The sequence below is a fragment of the Cervus elaphus genome, chromosome 21 (genome assembly GCF_910594005.1).
Source record: "Cervus elaphus chromosome 21, mCerEla1.1, whole genome shotgun sequence".
Lineage (NCBI taxonomy): Eukaryota > Metazoa > Chordata > Mammalia > Artiodactyla > Cervidae > Cervus > Cervus elaphus.
In genome coordinates this window covers 42,739,750-42,752,266 of record NC_057835.1, presented here as the reverse complement: position 1 = coordinate 42,752,266, position 12,517 = coordinate 42,739,750, and the positions used below count along the sequence as shown (strand labels likewise).

At 36.6% G+C, this 12,517-nt stretch overlaps 1 long non-coding RNA gene across 2 annotated transcripts in view; it reads left to right on the top strand.

Annotated features, from left to right (window-relative positions):
• The window catches only part of LOC122678976, a 31,466-nt gene extending 19,651 nt beyond the window's left edge, over positions 1-11,815 (top strand). For both annotated transcript variants that reach the window (XR_006336299.1, XR_006336300.1), the window contains 3 exons: positions 3,961-4,156; positions 4,253-4,333; positions 9,294-11,815. This is a non-coding gene — a long non-coding RNA (uncharacterized LOC122678976). The remainder of the gene's footprint in view (positions 1-3,960; positions 4,157-4,252; positions 4,334-9,293) is intronic.
• Positions 11,816-12,517: the final 702 nt, after the last annotated feature.

The window sequence follows — 12,517 nt, the reverse complement described above, 5'->3', positions numbered from 1 at the left end:
TATAGGTGAGATTCTTTTTTATTTTTTATTAGCCATGTTATATGTCTGAAAGCAAAATAACCTGAAAAATTTAAGTGTACAAAACGAAGGCTTTTTAAGTTCAGGATAGTTTTAATTGGCCACTATATTTAACTTCATTTGCTATAATCCTAGTAACGTCATGGTCAAATAGTAACTGTGGAAATGGTGCCATTTTATCTTAGTTTTACAGATAATCACATTAAATGGCCGATTCTTGTTGATGTTTGACAAAAAACAACAAAATTCTGTAAAGCAATTATCCGTCAATTAAAAAATAAATAGATTAAAAACAAAGCTAGCATATTTATAAACACTCAAATCTACATATGTGTTTTTCATAGCTGGTTGGTGTTTGAAAACTTATTACTAGGCATTATAGAATGCCTGAATAACTCAGATAAAGTACATGCATTCAAGCATGATTTAGAGTTTTAAAAAGGAAAACATAGTCAAAAGCAGTTCTTTTGATGAACTTAAACACAGAAATGATTGTTAAAAAGCCAACAGATGAAATCTTTACAGCATTGATCCTGAAGTAACAAGAGGAACTATAATAGCATCATACATACCAATATGTAGAGAACTAACATTAGGGAAGGAGGGGGTAGGACCAACTGAGAAAGTAGCGTTAACATATATACACTATCATGTGTAAAATAGATAACTAGTGGGACGTTGCTAAATAACACTGGGAGGCCAGCCTGGTGCTCTGTAATGACCCAGAGGGGTGAGATGTGAGAAGGGAGGGAGGGGATATATATAATTATGACTGATTCATATTATTGTACTGCACAAACCACCACAACATTTTAAAGCAATTATCCACAAATTTAAAAATTAAAAAAAAATTAAAATTACATGCAAAAGGAAAATTTCTAGAGAAGTAACTTCTTTTCTAATCCTGAGATTCCAACCAAAGCTATTTTTGACTGCAACACTATCTCTACATACACACAAATAAAAGAATAAGTGGAATTGTCAGGCAATAAGCTTTTTTTAAAAGTTGCAATCATATTAATACATAATCATGCATCACTTCTTCCTTGTTGATGTTTTACTAAAGATATTTTATCATTCTTTCATTTAACAGATATATTGGAGTCCTATTACATAAAAAGTAACAAAACCTTAATTAAACTTCTAAATTTAGTGTCAGGGACTTGTCATTTTAAGGGTGACTATATATGTTAATTTTTATTGTTGTGTAAGAAATTGCCTTAAAGTAGTGGCTTAAAACAATAGGTATTTGTTACCTGAAAATTTCTGTGAATCAGGAGGCTAAACACAGATTAGCTGTGTTCTCTAAAAACAAGGCTTTATTCAAGATGGAGTTCTCATCTAAATATTCAACCAGGGAAGGATCCATTTGCACATTCACTTAGTTTTGGTCACTGCCATAATTCATTTCCTGTGGTTGTAGGACTGAAGGCCTCATTTTCCTGCTGGCTGTCAGTTGGATGTCCTTGCAGGTTATTGGTTGCAAGCTTCTCTCAATTCCTAGAAAGCACTCTCAATTTCTTACCACGTGAGCCTTCCAACATGACTGCTTGTTTCATCAAAGCCAGAAAGACCAAGAGAGACTCCTGCAAAATGGGAGCTGTGATCTTACAAGCATAATCACATACATGTGATTATGCATATTTCTTCACCTTTGTTATATTCTATTGATTAATAGCAAGTCACACATCTCATCCATACTCAAGGAAAAGGAGTCCCACAAGGCCATGGACATCAAGAGGTAGAGGTAATAGGGGGTTTCCCAGGTGATACCAGTGGTAGAGCATATGCCTGCCAATGTAAGAAACACAGGTTCAATCCTTGGGTCAGAAAGATTTCATGGAGGAGGGCATGGCAGCCCCCTCCAATACCAGACCCTTTGAGTCTGTCCGCCAGACATAGCTTTACTATGTAAAGCTAACAATCTAGGTATGAGCAATTAATTTGCAAATAAATACATGAACAGAAATAAAAACAGTAGGGTGTAGTTCATATATTGTGCTCGTGGTCAATTGTGTCCAACTCTTTGCAGGCCCATGAACGATAGCCAACCAGACTCTTCTGTCTATGGAATTTTCCAGGCAAGAATGCTGGAATGGGTTGCCATTGCCTACTCCAGGGGATCTTCCTGATCCAGGGATTCAACCTCTTGCACTTTCTTCATTGGCATGCAGATTCTTTCCCACTAGTGTCATCTGGAAAGCCCATTTCAAATATTCTTGCCTGTAAATTAGGAAATTTGGCCTTGTTTGGCATTCAGTAGCCTGTTATACCTCTCTGGACCCATAAGGGATTGAACTCATGCATAAAAATGGAGGGACTTGGACTGGAATGACTGATAAAATCCTTTTCAGTTCTAGACTTCTACAAGGTCTAGAATATTTGGCAAACATAGTATTATTCAATGAACTAGATATTTACTTAGACACTTTAGTCTTCCTAATGGCTTATGTCAAAAAGGCCAAATCTATTGAGATTTCAATTTAATTTTAATGCATTTTTGCATGTCTACTCTAAACAGGTCATGGGAAGTAGTGAAATTAATGATTAAGAAGATAAGTTTAAGATTTAGATGCTTGAGTTCAAATCCTCGTTTCTTCCTCTCATCAACTGAGGGACATTGGGCAAAATATTTAATCTCTCCTCATTGATAACATGAAATGATAATACTACCGAGCTTATAAAATTGTTGCCTCACAAATATTAATTATTATACTTCATAAATATTAGCTGTTATAGATTTTATTATAATTACAATACAATGTGTCATTCATGTTAGGTGAGGAAAATAAATGCCAGGTGAATAGTAAAGTTTGTCTGCCTTGAAGGAATGCACAGAAACGGTGCTTTACTGAAATATTTTCTCTTCTAGGTAGAATTTTGCTGTTATTTAGTTGCTAAGTTCTGTCCAGCTCTTTGCAACCCCATGGACTGTGGCCCGCCAAGCTCCTCTGTCCATGAGATTTCTCAGGCTGGAGGAAATTGGAGTGGGTTGCTATTTCCTTCTCCAAGGGGATCTTCCCGACCCAGGGATTGAACCCGTGTTTCCTGCATTGGCAGGTGGATTCCTTACCACTGAGCCACCAGGAAGCCCTGGTAGAATATGTCATGATAAAAATATTTTATTTCCCTTGAGATTCATCAGAAAATAGTTAAAATTCTTGTTTAATGTGATAAGTATGGTTATATTAATAATTGAGTAATATCTGTTGGATTTTATTCAACCTTCTCAGAAAGAATTAACTAGGGCAAGATTTTTTTTTCGTATAAAAATACTATCTGCCTTATGAAATGTTCATTTTGATTCCGTATATTCTGTTCTTTTGTGAGCAGGTTTCTAGGTACAACACTTCATGGTTATTAATAAATGGGCCATACATAAATTATGCATTAAGAAAAAATGAAAGGCAAAAGCACTGAGCATCCCTTTTGCTAGTTAGGGGAAACAGTTTTACTGTCTGACATTGAAGACAAGACAGTCAGTGTAATTTATTAGAATTACAAGCAGCCAGATTCATACCCCACCTCATCTTTCAAACTCTCTTTTGTTCTCTACACAGAAAAATCACATGGAATGAGAAATAACCATGAAGGGATAGCTATTTTGATCTGCAAGAGAATCCTTAACTACACACATTTTCTGAAAGTATTTTTATCACCTGATCTTGGGTTTTCAGTCCTTGAACTTCTCCTATGACATAGGGACAAACTCAAAAGTCCAAAAACTGTAATTCAGATACTTAAAAACTCCAGTGAAAGTGAACATCTTTGCTATCTCATGAACACATTATATGAATGGAATGAAGCAAGGCAAATATTGATGTGTTTTATGGATATATGGATGCCTTTTGAGGGAATTGACTAATGAGGGATGGTTAAAAGGCAGATCTACTGATAAATCGCTCTTAACTTCTTTTTTTTTTTTTCCTTTTGGTCGCATAGCACAGCCCGTGAGTTCCTAGTTCCCCAAGCAGAAACTGGACTGGACCAAGGACTGAACTCATGCCCTCTGCAGTGAAAGTGCATAGTCCTAACCCCTGGATCGTCAGGGAATTCCCTTTGTTTTAACTATAAGGAGAGAAAAGGAGATATCAGAGTTGAGAAGAGAAATCCTAGCAAATAGCTGCATTCTCAGTTGGTAAAAATCATACCAAGTCTTTTTGCATATGATCCACAATCTGAAATTGTCTTTTTTCTTTGTTTATTTTCTTCTTTGTTTTATCTCCCTATTTAGAATATTGGATCCATGATGGTTAGGATCTGGTATGTTCCTTTCATCACTTGAATCCATTTCCTACAACCGTGTAAGGCCATGGTAGGTACTCAATAAAAACTTGCTCAATGAATGCATGAGGAATCGATATTTGGATTCTAGTTTTCCGTGCAACAAAGTACTTGAGAGGCCTTACGATTATCATTTACCTCTTTCGGGATCAATTTCTTTACCTTTAAAATGATGGAGTAGACTGGATGGCTAATGTTTCTTGCAGCACTAATGGTCACTGATGGCATGCATGTTTCAAGGGTTTGTATGAAAACCAAGTAATATTTTTACAGGAAACTTTGCTTATGTAACAGATTGCATTTGACAGATCTTTTTTTTAATTCTGTAACTTTAATCCAAGATGAAATTATTTATGTGTTAGTTATCTGTGCTTTCATTAATGTTTGCCTTTTATTCCTGATTAAACAAGGTTATTTTGGTCTGAAAAATCCATTTTTTTGTCATTTAGATACCCAAATAGGATTAAAAAAAAAAAAAAAGATTCTTACAGCTTACAGTGAGGATTCTCTTAAAAACTTTTTAAAGTTAATGTTTTAAATGGTGAATTTCTAGAAAATTCTAGAAATACAGATAGATCTATTTGAGGAGGAAAGAGAGAGCTGAGAGATATCTAGTTGTTTCCAGATTTTACAATGCTATGAGCATCTTGAATAAGTGGACATTAAGAAATCTTCATTTGTTTTTTATTTTGTATGGTAAATATAAATTTAATATTATACTAAAGTCTTTTGAGTGGGTTTGCTAGCTGATCATAACTTCACATTGTCAGGAGATTGAATCCATAATTGTGGAAAGATATTGCTTGTAAAGAACATTTAGTTTCCTTTTGCTTTTCATGAGGATGCTTTTTAATTGTCTATGTGTTTCTTTTTCATCAGTACCTAAGTGTGTTAAATAATTTAATAAGAATAATATGTAAAATTCCAAATACATTTCATTTCAAATATAAACTTACATGTAGTAATACAAAGGTACTTAATTTCACATTTATTAAACTGAAATTACTTTAAAAAATTTTGGTTTTGCTATTGTTATGTGAAAATGTGAAAGGAATGTGAAAAATGAGTAAGTGCTAGGGGATAAATAATCCTACAGTATTCATGTTCAAAGAATACTATTATATTCCTGTCTGAAAGCTATGTTCTTTATTTAGATATATTTACTTGCTAATTGAAACTCAAATGCTATTATTGAAGCATTGTTTGCAGATTTCTAACTTCTGTCTTAATGCAGAGAAAATGTGGTCTTATATAAAACTTGGAAAACATTTATGTTAATCATTTTTATTGACATGTCTTCCCTCTAGACCATTAGAAAGTAAAGGTAGTCAAAACTGAAGTTCCGAAGAGGAAAAATGAAACTAGTAAACTCTCCTGACGTCTCACTTCCTAAGAATTTCAGCATACAATTTGCCCATACAAGTTCCATTAAAGTTAATGGGAGTCGTGTGACTAATTCTCTCTGTAGGGTACTAAAAATGTACCCTGCAGTATTAAAAAGTCTGAACCTAATTTTTACTTTCTCTTAACCTTGATCATGTTACACCAAAGATAGATATTTTCATTATCACACACACACATATAGTAATCTTTGTACAAAGATTTGAAAATAATCTGTTTGGGGGAGAGGCTGAATTTATGTGGGTCAGAGCCGAATTTTAATTAGTATTGCAAATATGAGCACTGGTTTCATTATAATGATAAAACAAGCATAAGTATCTGTAATTTACCCTCTAGCAATACAAATGAGAACTTAAACCTCAATGAATTCAATAAATGAAACATTTTCAGAACACTTACTTAAAATCAGGTCTACTTTTTAATCAGTCATGTTTTAAGTGAATGCTTATTAATAGAGCATTAATAAAACATGCTTATGGAATGAGATTTCAAGAAAGCGGTGAAATGAATAAAAGACAAAGAAAGTGAAAAGAGCTAATGGATAATTTTTAACTTTCAGAAAACAACTTAGTTTTAGTTACATATTTATTTCAAATTAAACAGTAGATTTTAAATCTTTTTCTACCGTTATACATAAAGAAAAAACACTACAGATAATATTGCCTGTGAATTCATGACCCTTTTACACTGCCCAAGTTCTCTCTGCTTTTGACATTCAAACTAAAATATTAATCTCATTTTTTTCCTTTAAATAATTTCTGCCTGACTTCTATCACTACCTAGGGGGATGAAGCTATAAGGTTTTATTTTTAAAGAATGCAAAAAGGAAAGGAAAACTCTGTGTGTGAATAAATACCTCACCATCCATTTTTCACTGAAACCAGCAGCTATGCTGCAAAAAAGAGACATATACAAAATATTTCCTAAGCACAAAGGACACTAGGAAATGGCAGGTAAAATTACAGAACAATAAATACAGGAGAACACTCTCCAAGGGTCCAGAATTTGGTTTGGATAACCTTCGGGAAGTCAGAATTCTTACCCAACACCAACATAAACTGCAATTAGGCTGGATCATTTCATGTTATATATTTATTTTCTTTTCTGGATTTTTATTTCAATATTCTCTGTGTCTAAATTCCAGTAGAATCCCATGAGTGTGGGTGGGGCTGAGGAGGATAGTCACTATTCATGTCAATTCACAGTTTCCAATTTATCGAACTTGATGTCAGATATTTAGGTATTGAATTTGGTCATATTTCTAGAGCACCTCTGGCTCAAGATCCCATTACTCAGAATTCTCTTTGAAGCTTGAAGCCTTTTCACTTTTCGCTGCAACTTGCTTTCTTGATCTGTAGGCTTACCACTGAAAAGCTGTAAGCATCCAAATCATGAGGAGCTCTTTGGATCCACTGGGTTCTGGTTTTCCAGGCTAATGTGTGGCATTGACCCCAAAGTGGCAAGAGGAAGAAGACTCTGCTTCATTGCTCAGAGCTCAGTCGTGCTCTTTTGGGGCCATGGACTGGAGCCTGCCAGGCTCCTCAATTCTCCAGGCAAGAACACTGGAGTGGGTTACCATTTCCCATTCTGTTAACCTTCATGCTTACAAGTTTATTTTTTGAAAGACTTTGAAAAACTTTAATGCAGCTCCTCGGGAGTGTGCCAGGTGGCGCTAGGGGTAAAGAACCCGCCTGCAATGCAGGAGACTTAAGAAATGTGGGTTCAATCCCTGGGTTGGGAAGATCCTCTGGAGAAGAGCATGGCAATCCCCTCTAGTATTCTTGCTTGGAGAATCCCCATGGGCAGAGGAGCCTGGTGGGCTACAGTCCATAGGTCGCAAAAAGTCAGACATGACTAAAGCAACTTAGCATCCGTGCATGCCTTCTAGTCTGGGCTATAGAGTAATTAACCAAGCCACATGGCTTTCATAGGTTTAGCACAATTCTAACTTGAATTGTTCTGATCCTTGGGCTATCTTGAGAAGGCATCACTCTGCCTTCCCTTTGAAAGATATAATAGGGTGTTCTTGGATTATTAATAATTTTCCCACACAAATACTTGATCTTTTAATTTTGAAAAGAATGAAAATCATATTTAAGATTTTGCAATGCCCTTTGAGATATTAGAAATACCCTAGCATTTCTAGGGTATTTCTGGGATGATTCATTACTACTTAAAAAAAAAAAAGTGCTATTGGTATACTTTGTGACTTTATAAGAAAAAGAGCAAGAGGAGTTGCAAAGACTGCAGCTCAGATGCTGAGTTAAGTACAAGGTACCAAGAATATGTGGAGAAGGAAACGGCAACCCACTCCAGCATTCTTGCCTGGGAAATCCCATGGACAGAGGAGCCTGATGGTCTGCAGTCCAGTGGAGATGCAAAGAGTCAGACATGACTGAGTGACTAAACAATAGCCAAGAATATGCAGCAGACTGAAATGTTACAGCAAACAGCATGTGTGTTGGTGTTTAGCAGAAGGACAAATTCTCTCTCATTAGGAAGAACAGTGTGTCTACTGTAGAGTCTGGGACTAATACTCTTCCTTTCATCACTTGAAATCTGTGACTCCACTTCTGTTTCTCACTTTGATGCACACTCACACAAACCCATCGTGATTCATGATTATCTGGCCCTTCCTTCATTTGTATCAGGCTGGAAAAGTGCTCTTTTGTTTCTCCCAAAGCACTCCAATTGTACTAAAATTATTTTAAGAGCCTGTCTTTTTCCTTAAAATATAAGTACCCTAAGGATGGGGACCATATTTTGCCAAATGATTACAGTCTGTCTGACAATGGCTGCTCAAATTTTACTAAGTGGAAGAGCATGGGATACACGCTTTCAAAAGTTCTCAGTCTTTCTATCTATAATTGCTACATATTGAATTAAAAAAAAAAACTTATTTTGCATTGGGGTATAGCTGATTAACAATATTATGGTAGTTTCAGGTGAACAGGAAAGGAACTCAGCCATGTATATGCATTTATCCATTTTCCCCCAAACTCCCTTCCCATCCAGTCTGCCACATGACATTGGGCAGAGTTCCATGTGCTACACAGTAGGTCCTTGTTGGTTAGCCATTTAAAAAATAGCAGTTACACATTGAATTTTTAAATAGAGATACCTAATTTACATGACAAAGCCTCTATCAAGGCTATTTCTTTCACTTTCGCTCTCTCTGCCCCAATTTGCTCTTCCATCATTTTGCACTAGGCTTAAAGGTGAGGTTCCTTTTATGCCCCTGTTACATGGAAAGGTGCTCTGCTAAAGCCTTCTGCACAGCATGTCCTACAAGATGCCAGCTGATGGTGATCAGGACTGGATTCCCCTACCTTTGATGCATGGTCCAAATATGTTATGGGAGTGGAAGTCAGAGACCCTGGCACAAAGGACTGCCTTTACAGCCTTCCCTGTGGCAGGGACGGCTAGGTCTGCATCACCATGTGTTATGTGATGATTCACTTCACCCCAATTTGCCCTTTGGGAACTGCTGTGAAAACTTCTTTTGTACAGTAAATCATGACAGCATTTGGCCTTCATTTGGGGGTGAATGCATGGTTTATATATTAAAGCCATTTCTTTTTTCCCTTTAGAAATACCATGTGGCATCAATTTGTTTGTAAGCACAAATCAAATGGCAGTTTGGGATCCTCCAGATGATGTAGAATATGCTGTTCTAAGTTTTTAAAGGTTATCAGAGCAACAAAAATCTAACCTAACTGAGAAGAATTAAGAGACGACTTGCATCCCCAAGAATACCTTCCTGTAACCACAGAGTTCCTCAGATGCTTGGAGAAAATCTGCTCTGAAACTTTAAAATTAGGGCAATAATAATATAAGTCACAAATTAATATCCTATTTAAAAATATGTACATTTTCCGTGTGTGTGTATGTGTCTATCTGCAGGACTGAAGTCTAATTTTTCAATCCAACAAAGGTATATTTTGATTGATTGATTGATTTGACTGCATTGGGTCTTAGTTGTGGCACATGAGATCTTTGCTGTGTCATGAGGGATTTTTTGTCGGGGCACACAGATTCTCTGGGCACATGGACTCAGTGATTATGGAGCACAGGCTTAGTTGCTTCATGGCATGTGGGATCTTAGCTCCCCAACCAGGGATCAAACCCATGTCCCCCGCACTGTAAGGTGGATTCTTAACCACTGTATCTCCAGGGAAGTTCCTATACTATGTACTGATCTTCAACCACAGGTGAGATTAGGGTATAAAACAAGAAACAGTGTCATTATTGTAACTTCAACTTTTCAGATATGTCAGAAATGGACAAATATGGTTATTCTCTGAGTAACAGCTCACTGATCTGCCTCCAGCCCCCCAGGGAATATCCCAGGCTCTGCACTATGGGCTTTGAAACCCATCCATCCAGACCTACTTGTGGCACTTGTAGTTAATCTGTGGCCTGAAGCTTCACTTGCCCAGCAGTTCTATTTCCCAAAATAGGCTCAGGAAGTTTGTGACCATGTTTGGTTTGTTCCAAAGGGGCTGCCATATATTTAATGAGGCTGTGAACATACACTGAGATTTGTATATGGCTCATCAAATAAAATACATCTTCCACCCTCTTTTCACTTCAGTACGTGGTTTGGAGTGGGCTGTTTTACAAGCACATGTGTTTATCATATGACTTTACTTGGGGACAAACATCACTCGTTACATTTAGGATTCAGTTTCTGAGTAGCTGAACGCTCTGTCTCCTTCCTCTCTATTCAAGGAAAGAAATGTTAAGCTGGATAGTCCCTTTCTCTTACTCTTTACAGCTTTCTTTGGATGCAGAGGTGTTTTATTTAATTCAAATATGCCCTTTTTGCATGGTAGGGGAAGAAAAAAAACCCTGTGGCTTAAAGTCCCTTTTCACCCAGAAAGGCATATAATGAACGTCTTCCTGTGTGCAAGTGGGAATAGGGAATCTCTTATCAATTACGTGCATTGATGAGAGCAATGTGTTTCCCTGGTTTGTGTGCCAGACTAGGAGCTGGAGACCTTGATCTCCCTCAGCTGCTCAACCTCTCCAGGACATTAGGCAAATCATTTACCTTCTAGGTCACTGGCTTCTTGTATTTTTCTACAAAATATCTGTCCCTCGCATACTAAAAGGAAGGATTGTGACTAATATTGATAATGGCTAAAAATGCATTTTGCTTTTTCTGAGTCTCTATGATAACATATAGAGTAACAGAGGTGGTCCTGTACTAAATGAACCTTGACAAGTGGATAAATGACTCACCCAGCATCTTCCGGTTTACTATATAATGTAATAAACCACATTCTGTGAATAAGCCAAATAGATAAAACATCCTTCATTTGATGATTCAGACCCAGTCCAATAAAGCAGAATATTTCGCAGAGTTTATTTCCTGTAATTGCAGGAGGTAAAATTGATTTCCCCATTTTCCCCCTCACTTTTTTTTTTTCTCTCCCAGTGTTTGCTACAGTTACTGATTGTGAAAGGAGACTTGAAATAGAATTTGTAAAAAATGAAATTTAAAACTTCACAAGTCTGATGGTGCTTCCTTTGGGAAAAAAATGTAGAGTTGCTAGTCTGTATGAAATTGTGATCGGGACTCTCCTTTAGAAGTTTACAAGAAAAGGGGAAATGTGTGAAAAGGAGATTGTACCATCCTGTCTTGAAGCAGAAGACTCATCTGGAAGCTCCTGGCATTCCTCAGTAAAATTCAAATGATATTGACAAGTTAATGTGGTCTCTTTGGCTTTTCCTTGGTCTGGGTCAAGAATTCAGCCAGTGCAGCCACTGCGTCCAGGGGGTGGGGCCGAGGATTTGGCTGGTGTTGCTGGCTGGGTGGGCGGGTAATTTACAGGAGCAAGGAAGTTGTGCTGAGAACAATGAGAGCCAGATATTCTTGATGCTTTTTTGTAAAATTGTATGTATTTCAAAATGAAAAGTAAAATAAAAGTTAATGTGATTAAGTATCTTAGTTTTACCAGATAAACTGGCTTATCTACATGGTTTATCTCATGTAGAACATTATATATATATGTGTGTATGTGTGTGTGTGTCTATACACACACATATATAATATATGTGTATGTGCCTACTATGTCACTTCAGTCTTGTCTGACTCTTTTTTGACTCCGTGGACTGTAGGCTGCCAGGTTCCTCTGTCCATAGGATTTTCCCAGGCAAGAATACTGGAGCAGGTTGCCATTTCCTCCTCCAGGGGATCTTCCTAACCCAGGGATCGAAACTGCATCTCCTGTGTTTCCTGCATTTGTGGCAGATTTTTCACCACTGAACCACCGGGGAGCCTATATACGTAGGCTATATATATACACACACATGTCTGTACATATATATGCTTTGTATTTCCTTTATGTATTTTAGATGTGCAAACATTCTTGAGTATATTCTTACTGTTCCAATTACTCTAAGATTCTGATACATTTCAGAACAAAAGAAAATACAAAGCACTTCAGCAAGACAATAAAAAAGAAAACTTTTGGATGTGTAAAAGATTTATTTCAAGTCTTAATAATTATATTTGATTGACATGAACTCTCAAGATGGATCTGAGTACTAAATTAGGATTAAGTGAAAAGAGAAATATATTTAAGTTTGTCCTGATTTTTGAAATATCACTCAATTAAACCTTTCTCTAATAAATATGCATTACATACATCTGCCTAAGAAAACATCTGATTTGTTTCCTGGCTATTAATGAATGCTTTATGTGACTATTTGCTCTTCTATGAAATAAAAATAGGCATTTCCCCAGCAACCCCACCTGTAGATGTTGATATTTTTCTTTTGTTTTCCTGACTGAGGGTTTAATGCACAC